Source organism: Acanthochromis polyacanthus, chromosome 3 (assembly GCF_021347895.1).
Source record: "Acanthochromis polyacanthus isolate Apoly-LR-REF ecotype Palm Island chromosome 3, KAUST_Apoly_ChrSc, whole genome shotgun sequence".
In the NCBI taxonomy this organism is placed as follows: domain Eukaryota; kingdom Metazoa; phylum Chordata; class Actinopteri; family Pomacentridae; genus Acanthochromis; species Acanthochromis polyacanthus.
In genome coordinates, this window is record NC_067115.1 from 29,386,534 (window position 1) to 29,401,336 (window position 14,803).

A 14,803-nucleotide genomic window follows, 5' to 3' on the forward strand; every position below is an offset into this window, starting at 1 on the left:
TCATTGATATCTCTTCTAATTGTTGGAACATTTTTTAAATCAATATATTTTAAATAGCTGTTATGCATTGAACGTGTGTCCTACAACCACCCTGTTAGCATAACCTTTTTATCTGTTAGAAGAAAACAATGAATCACAGGACACATTGGAATTAACATCAGTTTTCCTAAAGAATGGGCAGAGCAAAGCTATGTCCTCTCTCCTATTTTTCATATTTTCGTCACATTTTTAGCCTTGATTGAATCTCTTACTCTAAATCATATTATCAGGATCAGACTAATTCTTTTGACTGTTTCCCATCAGTTTGTTCTCTTGGTCAGCAGTAACAGCTAGCTAAATATCTAGCTTCTACTGCTGAGAAAAAGCTAGCATTAGCATGGATTAGCAACCCTGTTACTTTTATGAGAGTAGGGTTAGCAAAGAACAAATAAAACATGGAATAAAAATGTTACCACTGATGTGATGAAGCGTCTGATATTTCATTACCTATTATTGATGAATGTGGAGCAGAAAACTGTAAAAGAGAAGGTTTATTTTTCAAACATTTTGAAGCCAAAAATCTCGTTCAATTCTAGAAGGACCCATTAAGATCTTTAATTCAGCCTCAGTGGCAGCATTCACAGCCTCCAGACTTCTAGGAAAAGTTCAATCAAGCACCATCAGATTGGATGGAAATCGCCCACCAACTTCAAATTTCTCCACAGATGTTCGTTTTGGTTAAAATGTCGTCTTCGATTCGGCCACTTAAAGACAGATTCGTCTTCAGGACATTCTAGTGTGGTCTTGGATGTTTGCTTTGGTTTGTTGTCTTGCTGAAAGGTTTCAGGTCTCTGCATTCTGGACCTGTTTGGCTTCATTCAGAAGAGGCCTCATAGCATGATGCTGCCACCACCATGCTTCACTGTATGGGTGGTGTCAGTACGTGATGAGCAGTGCTGCTGTTCAACATATCCTGCTTGGAGTTCTACATAAATATTTCAGTTTGTAAATCCTTTAACCTCCTGAACCCCTGAAACTGGGAGTAGATTTGAAACACATTATCTCTTAAAAAACTTCGAAATTAAACAATTTTTTTTTCAAAGCTCTAAAAGTGGAAGAATGGGTTGATTTTCAGAGTTTCAACAGCCCTCGACCAATCATTTGTGACATGTCTGTAAATTAACCAATAAAACCGTAAAGTTGTCATATTTTCATCACGTCTCTTTTTTTTTAAAAAATCACCCAAAATCAAACAGATCTTGTGAGTCATGTGACAGATACTCGTTCACAATTTGATTAAACTGCACTCTGAGCAGAGACAAGAAAAATAGGAAAATAAATTGGTGAGACAAATACAGTGCCTTGTGAAAGTATTCGGCCCCCTTGAACTTTTCAACCTTTCGCCACATTTCAGGCTTCAAACATAAAGATATAAAATTTTAATTTTTTGTCAAGAATCAACAACAATTGGGACACAATCGTGAAGTGGAACGAAATTTATTGGATATTTTATACTTTTTTAACAAATAAAAACCTGAAAAGTGGGGTGTGCAATATTATTTGGCCCCTTTACTTTCAGTGCAGCAAACTCACTCCAGAAGTTCAGTGAGGATCTCTGAATGATCCAATGTTGTCCTAAATGACTGATGATGATAAATAGAATCCACCTGTGTGTAATCAAGTCTCCGTATAAATGCACCTGCTCTGTGATAGTCTCAGGGTTCTGTTTAAAGTGCAGAGAGCATCATGAAGACCAAGGAACACACCAGGCAGGTCCGAGATACTGTTGTGGAGAAGTTTAAAGCTGGATTTGGATACAAAAAGATTTCCCAAGCTTTAAACATCTCAAGGAGCTCTGTGCAAGCAATCATATTGAAATGGAAGGAGTATCAGACCACTGCGAATCTACCAAGACCCGGCCGTCCCTCTAAACTTTCACCTCCAACAAGGAGAAGACTGATCAGAGATGCAGCCAAGAGGCCCATGATCACTCTGGATGAACTGCAGAGATCTACAGCTGAGGTGGGAGAGTCTGTCCATAGGACAACAATCAGTCATACACTGCACAAATCTGGCCTTTATGGAAGAGTGGCAAGAAGAAAGCCATTTCTCAAAGATATCCATAAAAAGTCTTGTTTGAAGTTTGCCACAAGCCACCTGGGAGACACACCAAACGTGGAAGAAGGTGCTCTGGTCAGATGAAACCAAAATCCAACTTTTTGGCCACGATGCAAAACGATATGTTTGGCGTAAAAGCAACACAGCTCATCACCCTGAACACACCATCCCTACTGTCAAACATGGTGGTGGCAGCCTCATGGTTTGGGCCTGCTTTTCTTCAGCAGGGACAGGGAAGATGGTTAAAATTGATGGGAAGATGAATGGAGCCAAATACAGGAGCATTCTGGAAGAAAACCTGTTGGAGTCTGCAAAAGACCTGAGACTGGGACGGAGATTTATCTTCCAACAGGACAATGATCCAAAACATAAAGCCAAATCTACAATGGAATGGTTGACAAATAAACGTATCCAGGTGTTAGAATGGCCAAGTCAAAGTCCAGACCTGAATCCAATGGAGAATCTGTGGGCAGAGCTGAAGACTGCTGTTCACAAACGCTCTCCATCCAACCTCACTGAGCTCGAGCTGTTTTGCAAGGAAGAATGGGCAAGAATTTCAGTCTCTCCATGTGCAAAACTGATAGAGACATACCCCAAGCGACTTGCAGCTGTAATTGCAGCAAAAGGTGGTGCTACAAAGTATTAATGCAAGGGGGCCGAATAATATTGCACGCCCCACAAAGTTTAAAATATCCAATAAATTTTGTTCCACTTCACGATTGTGTCCCACTTGTTGTTGATTCTTGACAAAAAAATTAGAATTTTATATCTTTATGTTTGAAGCCTGAAATGTGGCGAAAGGTTGAAAAGTTCAAGGGGGCCGAATACTTTCACAAGGCACTGTACATACATATATACAGTGGTATGCAAAAGTTTGGGCACCCCTGATAATTTTCAGGATTTTCCTTTATAAATCACTGGTTGTTCGGATCAGCAATTTCAGTTAAATAGATCATATAGCAGACGAACACAGTGATATCTGAGAAGCGAAATGAAGTTTATAGGATTTACTGAAAGTATGCAGTAATTATTTAAATAAAAGTAGACAGGTGAATAATTTTGGGCGCCCTTGTTGTTTTATTGATTTGAATACCTTTAGCACTAATTATTGGAAAACAAAATTTGTTTGGTAAGCTCATTGACCCTTGACCTGCATACACAGGTGGAGCAAATCATGAGAAAGGGTATTTAAGGTGGCTACCTGAAAGTTATTCTCCTCTTTGTATCTTCTCTGAAGAGTGGCAACATGGGAGCCTCAAAACAACTGTCAAATGACCTGAAAGCAAAGATTGTTCAACATCATGGTTTAGGGGAAGGATACAAAAAAGCTAGCTCAGAGATTTCAGCTGTCAGTTTCCACTGTGAGGAACATAGTGAGAAAATGGAAGACCACAGGCACAGTTCTAGTTAAGGCCTGGAGTGGCATTCCAAGAAAAATCTCAGAAGATAAGAAGAGGTGAAGGATGGTGAGAACAGTCAAACTCAACCCACAGACCAGCTCCAAAGACCTACAACATGATCTTGCTGCAGATGGTGTCACTGTGCTTCGTTCAACTATTCAGCGCACTTTGCACAAGGGGATGCTGTATGGGAGCGTAATGCGGAAGAAGCCTTTTCTGCGCACATGCCACAAACAGAGCCGCTTGAGATAAGCTAAAGCACATTTGGACAAGCCAGCTTCATTTTGGAATAAGGTGCTGTGGACTGATGAACCTAAAATTGAGTTATTTGGACAGAACAAGGGGCGGGATGCATGGCGGATGAAGAACACAGCATTCCAAGACAAACACTTTTTACTCACAGTAAACTTTGGTGGTGGTTCCATCATGCTGTGGGGCTGTGTGGCCAGTGCAGGTACTGGCAATCTTGTTGAAGTTGAAGGTCGCATGGATTCCAGTCAGTATCAGCAGATTCTTGCCAACAACAGTAAAGATGATGAAAAGCTGGTACAGGGCATGGCCCACGATGTTGATCTTCATGGCTGCAGAGATGAGGGTGTCACGGCTGTAATAGACCGTGGGGCATACCTTGAAAATAGGCCTAGAAAAAGACTTTATTTGACCATCAAAGGAACTAAGAAAACAAACTTGCTTTAGGATAATTTGGAGGTGCTCTTACCAAAGGTGCAATGCTTGCCACTGTAAAGTTGCACATTAACTCTGTATAGGCCAAAAACAGAAAATAATCATTTTTATGATTTTCTCTCATCGGATAATGGGAGGTTGCTCAAAACACAGTAGCTGTTGGATATTTTGGGGTCAGAGCTTCCAGAGAAAGTGCCTTTTGCTTCCTAAAACTAGATATAAACCCACTTCAGGCCAAAACATGAATATCAATGCATTTTAACACAACTTTAATCAATGGATTTAATCCTGAAATGGAGAGGTGATGAATTAAGAAGTACAGACACCCACATTACAAACATTATACCAAAAAACTTTACTTTTTGAGTGCGCTGGTAATCATTTGATGAAGCCAGTACTTCAAACTTCTGCTGAGGTCCTGTCTTACGAACCCTACATTACCCTAGACAGCCGGATCGTAGCATCCTGTCTTCTTCCCACCAATATGTCTGAAGCAAAGAACAGAGATATTAACTTAGAACTGTTCTTCATTCACTTAACTGAGAGATCAACATTCATCAGTAACAGAGTTCTGTTGAGGAACATTAACGTGGATTAATTTATATCTGCTGATCATTAATGAACTGCACCTCGAGACAGCAGTTGTCAATTCATTATGATTGATCAGTTGCGACCTGCAGGACCCTTAGCTACAGCTAACAGTTAACTAATTTATGACACTGTCACGCCCTCCTGCTCCAGTGATCTGGCACAATCAAGCCAACTATGAGCGGCTGTGCGGGCGCACAGCTGACTCGAGTTGTAATCAGCACAGTGTAAAACCGGGATCCGCTGACAGCTTGATGCTGGTTCATTATCCCATCCTCTCTGTGACACGGATGCTCCGCTACATCCCACACACCGCTCACTGTCTCATCCTCCCTGCTACATGTCGTTCCCCGGACTCTGTTCTGTATTGGATTACCTTCATCATGTCCCCGCTCCTCAGACCCCATCGCCCCTCGGATGATCTTGCTCGCTTCCCAGCCATCGTCACTCTTTCCCACCACCGTCTCTGACAGCTCGGCCCCCTCTTCCGTCTTCCATTCCCTGGACTCAGTAAGCCACCTTCCCCTTTGATTTAGTTTAGTTTTATGTTCTGTTTTACCTCGGCCTTCGGGTCCGCCCTTTGTTTAGTTTAGTTTAATTTCTCCTCCCCGTTATTTTCCTCCTACTACCTTATTTAAGAGTTTTCGGTTATATATATTATTTGTATTAAATCATTTTTACATCACCCACCTGTCTGTGCCTGTTGCTTGGGTTCACACCTCTGGATTCGTGACAGACACTGACAAACCTGATGATTTAGCATCAGTGTGCACACAAAGTTAGGAAACGTAACTTGAGATTTACAGAACAACTTTAAAACTCCATGTCAGAACATATTTATATCAGAGGTTACAGTCTGATGTTAACTTACAGTAACTTAAGCTACAGTAACGTAGGTCACTGCTTTATATGTGATGTTGTACAGATGTAGAGAAGAGTAACACTTTAACACTTACCTGTAGAGTTTAGCTCGACTTTTGGACGCTAACGTTGTTAGCACCAGCATCAGTAAACAGCAGAAGCCTGTAAATGTGGGCGGGACAGAGAGTCCTCGGGTCTCAGTCAGTCTGACCAATCACTGCTGTCCGGCTCTGCCCTCTGTGAATGTTGTTGATGTCACCGCTCCAAAAATCCAAGATGTCAACCAGGAAGAAGCAAAGTCCGGGCTTCGTTTTCTCAGTGCAGAACCCAATGGGTGACGTCACTGTAGCTACGTCCATCTTTATATACAGTCTGTGCTCTCACTGTGTTTTCACATGAAGTGTAAATAAATGATACAGTCCTCAAATGACAACTTCAACACAAATGCATCCTATAAATGAATCAGAAGGAGTTGCTTGACTGGACGTTGCAAAATAAAAATAATGTTAGACAAAAAAAAACACAGCTCTGTATTGTACACAGTGAGTATGCAAATATTTACACCACGTCTGCATCAGTTCTTTCAGCCTGGTCAGGAAACAGGACCTCATCAGCATCACAAGCTGTGTTTTCTCTGGAAAGAAAGACCTAGTGTGTCTGATCCAGCCCTGAATGCATCAACAGAAACATCACCACATGCCAAGACCACTGATTGAAGAGATTTTCCCAAACTATGGCTGCTGCTCATAAACCTTCCACCTCCATGGAGAGAAGAATTCCTCTATAGGATTCAGAAAGGGAAAATATGGAGGCAGAAAAACCACAATAACTTGAGGGTTCACATTAAACCATTCCCAAATCAATAGTCCTCTATGAAAACTGACATTGTCCCAGATGTATTCATGTGTATCATCAGAATCCAACTGAAACACTCTCTGGAACAAACGCACACAAAACACAGAAAAAGTCAGTCATGTGCACTTTCTGTCATTTTACCAGCACTTGTGAAGCAGAATAATACACTAGATTTTTACAGTATTCTCAGAACATTTCTGACTGCTTGTATTGTTCCGGTATAGACATGTCACTGAAGAGACAAACAACATTTACACACCGTGTAAAGCAATTTGTAAAACAATCTGCCAAAAAATTACCTATCATATTTTGCCTTACACAAATAATATTAATTGATGGTGATATTACTATTGGGTCAGTGTTTGGTATTATCTGATGGTTGATTAAAAAAAACAGTACTCACCAGTTGCAAAAGTGCATGAAAAGTGCTGCTCCTGAGTATCAGTAATGTAAATTTTCAACGAAAATTTTGAGAGGGCACACGGGGTGGCCAATCAGATCACAGATGGGGACATTGCCCCCCCCCCCCCCCACACACACACACACACACACACACACACACACACACACACACACACATACACACACAGAAGATCTGCCACTGAATTGAACACTTCCACATTTTTCCCATCTTATATCTCTCCCCTTATATCCCCGCTGCTAAATGGGAGAACTGAGGTAATCAGTCCCTCCAGGAATTCGCGATGTTGCGATCGCGCGAATTCACGCAAAATCAACCAATCTCCGCGAATTTTGCGCGGCCTTGCAATTTTGTCCAATCACTGCAACTTTCCTGTGATTTTGGCCCGCCTCCCGTGAGTTCAACCAATCAGAGCAGCTCCCCGCGCAAACGTAATGCGCATACATCACCGAATTCACTTCCTTGTTTATGATTTGAAGATGCAGATGTGTGCGATACTAATGTCTCTCTTTTAACAACAAAAATTACTGCTGAAGACCGTGATAAAGAATTAATTCACTGATGTTCTTCACCAAAGCGGAGCTAAACTGTTTTACAACCGCGCAATATTGTGGTAGAATACAAAAAAAGAAGAAAAACTCATCGAATGATACACACTTTTTTTAAACATGAAACATATTAGAACGGCTGAAATGAGTGGACAACAGACCACATAAATCACCATGATGGAAGCTGTTGCATCCAGATCCGTTAGAGCACTGAAAGAATGAAGATAAATTAGATTAATTATTCCACCAAAGAGCACAGCGGAGTTATGTGACGATCAGCGTGTGTGAATCATTCCTCGGTTACCCACATCACTCAAAAACCGACTCAGGGATTTGAATGAAAATTTAAGAGTCGGTCAGAAATGACACAAGGACCAAATGATTAAACTTTGGCAGTGGTATGGCTTAAAGTTTGGATCAATGGATTTGTTAAGGATTTCCCATTGAGGTAGCAGCATAGTAACCATGGCAACGAGTGAACGCTACCTCAGCGGCCTGCTGATGATCACATGATTGTGATCCTACAACAAATCTAACACAGTGGACGTATCGGAAACGGCACAAGGAACAACTGATTAAATTGTGGGGGTGTTTCTGAGTCCCATCAATTCCTGTCGCCCCCTGCATAATTAGGTCACGTCATATTAAACCAGTATCTGGCTGCTGCTAATTTCCCTCCATGGTGTGCCAGCTTTTGTGGAAATGGGTACAAACGTTAAATAATTAATTTCAGAATAAATATTGTCAATTACAGCATTGAAACATGTTCTACAAGCTGGAAAAAATGCAGCTTTTTCGCAATTGTCACTGTCTCCCGCAATTTTATCACAACAAATAAGCTTAAAACATCGCAACTTTTATCGCAATTTTTTAGAAAACCTGCCGCGAATTCAGGCATTTTCAGCCGCAACAATCACGAAAAACGCCCGCGAAATCCTGGAGGGACTGGGTAATATGAGGTAGAGTGAGACATTCAGTGAAGGCTGATAATGTTAAGAAAATATGAACAACAGAAGAGAGGTCATAGCTTTGCTCTATCTATTCTTTACGAAAACTGTTTGATGTTAATTCCAGCATTTCATGTGATTCACTGATTTCTTCTTCTTCTACCAGATAAAAAGGTTATGCTAACAGGGTTGTTGTGGGACACACGTTCCATGCATAATAATAATCATTTTAAATATTGTGTTGATTAAGAAAATGTTCGCACAATTACAAGGGAAAAAATAATACCAAAAAATGAATTTTAAATGTCATTATAACTGTGTTATTTCAGATTCAATTTAGTAATCGGGGGGTGGGACAAGAGAAAAATGGCATTTTAGGGGGAACTCCAGACTTATTTGGTATTTTAAAAAATATTTTCAAACATTTTTATTCTCCTATTTGGGCTGTACAGTGGTTTGGTGGTTAGCACTTTCACCTTGTAACAAGAAGATCCCTGGTTCGCGTCCCGGCCTCAGTGTTGCCAACTTAGTGACTTTATCGCTAAATCTAGCGACTTTCCAAAGCGTCCTAGCAAATATTCGGATGCCAAAATTAATATACGAATACCGCCGTAGGGAACGAATATTCCGATATTCGGGATATTCGGGTCCAGCTCTCGCTACAATATTAAAATGCTACTTACACGTGTTAAAATTTGAAGCCTTTCATGCTCGAAACTATGAGTCAAACCACCGCCGGCCTCCATACAGTGACAGAAAGTTAAAAATCCACAACAATCTGATAAGACAGCTCAGGTTGTAACTGTGTGACGGTTGACACCAGTGAAACCTGCAGGTCTCCACCCATTATCTCGCACCACAAGTCAGTCTGGCTACACCCTCTCATCATGCACACATTTAACCCCTATCCTACCTCCACTCTGCTGCATGCGCGCACACGCACACACACACACACACACACACTTCACACACTGATCCTGCAGTAACGTCCTGCTGCAGACTAAGTCAGCCTGGTCTTTTGATCAGCATCAGAGCATGTCGCCCTCGCTGCCACACACCCTGTGGCCTGTCGCTCCGCTGATCACAGCAAATATGGACTCAGCCTTCACTTTGTTTGACATGGTGCATGTGAGATCAGTCCACAAACACCTATGCAAACCAAAAGACACAGTAACTGGCACTGTTGTGTGTGTACAGTTGGATATTGTGGATACAGGGCGTCACCTACTAGATGTTGTTCATGAAACTGGGCCAGCTTTCTGTCTGAGCTTCTCTGCTGCTCGGCTAAACCTACGGTAAACTAGAAGTGAAGCAACCTCTAGTGGCGGCAAACTTACGGTGCTCTGCAGGGACAGAGGGGAAGTTTTAGATAGTTAAAACTTGTTTTTTTTTATTGGTTAATTACTTATTACCGCCCGGCAAAACATCGTTTTCCGGAAGGTATTGTTTTCAGCTGCATGGTCTTGCTTGTTTGTCTGTAACAATTTGGTTTCCGCGCGATAACTCGATAAAATATTGATGTAGCCTCACCATATTTGGTACACAGGTGTACCATAACAAGACACAGGTCAAGTTCGCATTTGGTGACCTTGACCTCATTTTCAAGGTCACAGGGGTCATCTTTGTCGCCAAGTTTGGTAAAACTTCTTGTTAAATTATTGTTCTTTTTATATTTGAAGGTAGAAACCAATCAATGAATGTAAGACAATGACAGAAAATGTTTATATTTATACTACTTCATGATTCCACTTCAAACTTTCTACATTTATTTGACAGTTACTAGTTACTTTTCAGTCTGAGATTTTTTTTAAAAAAAACCCTACAATCATCCCATTCCAAGTGACAAATATAAACAGTACAAACATATAGATAAATACAGGAAAAAAGAAAATAGGTCTTAAAAATATAAATGTGAGCAGAAAAATATGATCTGAAAATATAAACACGCGTAGAAAAATATGATAAGAAAATATAAACACGCGTAGAAATATATGATCTGAAAATAAATAGAAAAATGTGACCTAAAAATATAAACATGAATAGAAAATATGTTTTAAAAATTATAAACATAAGTAGAAAAATATGACCAAAAATATAAACATAAGTAGAAAAATGTGACCTAATAATAGAAACATGAGTAAAATAATATGGCCTAAAAATTATAAACATAAATAGAAAAATATGATCTAAAAATATAAACATGAGTAGAAAAATATGTTTTAAAAATATAAACATAAGTAGAAAAATGTGACTTAAAATATAAACATGACTTAAAAAATATGATCTAAAAAAGTAAACATGAGCAGAAAAATATGATCTAAAAATATAAACATTAATAGAAACAGTAAAAGCATAAATGTAAAATGTGCTTTCCCTAAGAAAAATAAAATGTAATATACAGTAATAATCATAAACAATAATAAGTGTTGTGTTATTAAGTTATTGCAAACATCTTCTTACACATTCACATACAGTAATAGTAATACAGTAATATAATAATTATACTTTAAGTAAAAAATGTTCTACATTTGACTGCTTTGGGTTCTTACAAAGTATGATGGACATTTTTTCTAACATTCATAAACTAAACAAGTAATTGATTAATTGTGAAAATAATTTTAAAAATCGTGATTATTCACGAATAAAATGTTGAGTTGAATCTTGAATTTGTCTGACTTGCTTTGTGACTGTAATTAATTTGACAACAAAGTCTCCTCAAAGTTGAGTCAGAGAAAACTCCCGTCAAAACATGATTTGGGAAATCTAACATAATGACAATGTGCTATTTCTGCCATGCATTTCTGTTTTCCTGTATCTTCATCGTGAAGCATCATGTGTAAAATCAGACTATTATTAATATATGATTCATGCATGAGGCTGATTCATTTGCTTTTATAAAGACATGCAAGCTGTTCTCGCCTTGATCATGAAACTTCACTCGCTTTCAGGAAAAACTTTCTTGCTGTAAAAAAACCTAATTATCTGTGGTGCTGACAGCAGGCAGCAGCAGCTAGATTTCTTTCTATTATTGTTCTTACTCATATTCCTAAGGAGAGGAATAAACACAAAGACAACTTTATAAATGTTATATTTGTTATTCAGATGTGTGATCTCAAGTGACACAAACGAGTCAAAAAATTACAAAAGCGCGAAACAAAATGACAAAAATGACACACAAAACAATGAATAAAGCAAAACACAAAGTGACAAAAATAGTACAAAAACACAAGCGAGACAAAAAGGAAAGACAAAACAACAAAAACGAGAATTAAAATGACAAAAACATGAGACAAATGACAAAAGTCAGGCAAAAAACAACAAAAACAAGACAAAATATTACAACAACAAGACACAAAAGAACAATGAACAATGTAGTGTTTTCCTTTATCATCAAAACAACTTGCTCCAGAAAATTTTTTAAATTTATAGTTGTAGAAATGTACAATCTGCAGTTAATGTTTTCTCGGTAATTTTTACATTTTACAAAATCGTCCAACGGGCAAGATTTGACTGGAGGGCCGATTTTGGCCCACGGACTGCATTTTTTGACACCCCTGATCTGGTTTGTTTAAAATATTCTGTTAATAATCATTGTTTTGATTAATTTATCTTCCTCTATTTTGTCGAGTAATCTGTTAATTGTTTGAGTGAAAAATTCCACAAGTCAGATTCTAGGTTTCAGGCTGCTATCATTACAAATCCAGAAAATCTGTAAATACCATCTCTTTTTATTTAAAATATTCATCTTTCTAATCAAGGGCTGCACAGTAGCTGCTGTCGCCTTGCAGCTAGAAGATCCCCGGTTCACATCCCGGCCTTCCCGGGATCTTTCTGCATGGAGTTTACATGTTCTCCCTGTGCATGCGTGGGTTTTCTCCAGGTTCTCCGGCTTCCTCCCACATTCCAAAAACATGCTGAGGTTAATTGGTGACTCTAAATTGTCTGTAGGTGTGAATGCAAATGTGTCCTGCCTTCACCCTAAGTCAGCTGGGATAGAATCCAGCCACCCATGACCCTAAAGAGGATGAAGTGGTGTATAGATGATGGATGGATGGATCTTTCTTATTAAAAACTGTCACCTACATTACCCATAATGCAAACTGAGTGGTGACCTTTCAGTCAGAAGTTCAGGTGTGATGCTAATAGAAGCTACCTGTTGATCTTTTACTATTAAACAGTAATCACATCTGATAACTTCCCTTCTTCTTTTCTCTGCTCACCACCAGAATTTTATCATCTTCAAAATACCTCTTGTGACATCTTTCAGAGCAATTTTTCAGACTTCAGACAGCTCTGGAGCCTCAACAGGCTTTGCACACAACCATTTTTCACACATGCAGCAGCGCATAATCAGTCAAATTGCTCCTTTGAAATCTGCGGAGTTTCCCCCTGAATGGTGGAAAAGATTATCAAAATTGCTGCCGTATCATTTTCTGTCTGAAATAATTAAGGAATTCTTTCATCTCTATCTGTGAGATTTAAAAAAAACAACACAACACCTCCTCCTACGCTGACTCCCTGAATAATCTGTCAGCGGCAAGGAACCACTGACTCAAAGAAACAGCACTGGTGGTCACAGCACACGTGGAAAATCTCACATCCAGGCAAACAAAAACATGCTGACTACATGAACTCCTCTGGTCCAGGTAATGTATGTAACATCACCTCTGACACATGCCACACACACACACACAGACTCACAAACAGCGTGGGTCTGAGGAGGATGATGAAGAGGAAGGGGGAGATGAGAAAAGCAATCTGGTAAAAAGCATTCCTCAGACCCTCTCTCCTGGTGGGTGGCCTGCTTGGATGCTGCAACAGCTCCTTCTTTTTTATTTTCAAAAAGCCTCTGCAGCCATTTTGTCTGTCCACACTTTTAACACCTTATCATACTGCCGGGTGATAAATGATAAATGTTATGAACCATTGATCAGTGGGTTGTTTACCAGCTGAATATATGGATAAAATTTCAAATAATCCACACACAAAATACTAAAACATGCAGTTGTTGTGTAAATTTACTTGTCCTGAGACCAAATCTAAAAAGACATAAAGAAAAGAAAGTTTGGAAATATTTTTAAAATGCCAAATAAATCTGGAATTCCTTTTAAAATGGCATTTCCCCCCCCGATGACCAAATTGAATCTCAAATAAAACAGTTAAAATGAAATTGAAATCTCTTTTTTTTCATTGATGTCTCTTGTGATTGTGATAAAAAAAATATTAATAAACATAATATTTTAAATAATAATTATCATGCATGGAACATGTATCCCACAACAACCCTGTTAGTATAACCTTTTTAGCTGGTAGAAGAAGAAAACAGTGAATCACATGAAATGCTGGAATTAACATCATCAGTTTTCCAAAAGAATGGGTAGAGCAAAGCTATGTCCTCTCTTCTATTTTTCATATTTTCATAACATTATCAGCCTTCATTGAACATCTCACTCGACCTCATATCGTCAGGAAAAGACTAATTCTTTTGACTGTTTTCCATCAGTCAGTTTGCATCAGCAGTAACAGCTAGCTAAATATCTAGCTTCTACTGCTGAGAAAAAGCTAACATTAGCATGGATTAGCAACCCTGTTACTGTGATTAGAGTAGGGTTAGCAACCAACAAATAAAACATGGAATAAAAAGGGCACCATTGATGTGTACGCTGAGCCAATCACACCTTTGATAGTTTATTACTTATTATTGATAAATATGGAGCAGAAAATTGTAAAAGAGAAGGTTTATTTTTCAAACATTTTGAAGCCCAAATGTCCAAAGTCTCCAATTTTGTGCTTCGGCTACAGATGAGCCTCCAACCAGAGCGGCTCTTTTTTCAGTCTAAGTTTAGAAAGTTGTCCTTTTAGAAATCAAGCTAAACTGGTGCATCTGCATGAGTTGGATTCTGTGATTCATCCACAGTGTGCGTGTAAAGAGAAGCGATGCCCCGCAGCCAGTGAGCCGCTCAGCTACAGCTCAGTCATGGCAAGCTTAAACTGGCAGAGCGGCCGGCCACTCCATCATATCTGACAGCCTGAATCAGCCGCAGCTCTCAGCGCATGAATGGCAGGATGCATTCTGTGTTCTGGCCAACCCCAAACCACAGCAGACCGCAGACGCATCCACTGAGGAACAGGGAACAATAGGCATCCGACCTAGTACCACCCACAGCCTGCAGAGTGTTACACCAGCCTCTACCTACTGTCACACTATTTATACTACTGTAAGGAATGCTAAAAGGCATTTACTGAACACTGGAAAAACCTCATCTCCTCAACACTGCTGCAAGACAAAGCAGCTTTCTACTAGCGTTACTACTAGTACTACTAATTAATCAACTCAGCATCTGCAGGTTTCCAAACAAAACACACACACGACACGTTATCTGTTCATCACATCCAAACTAT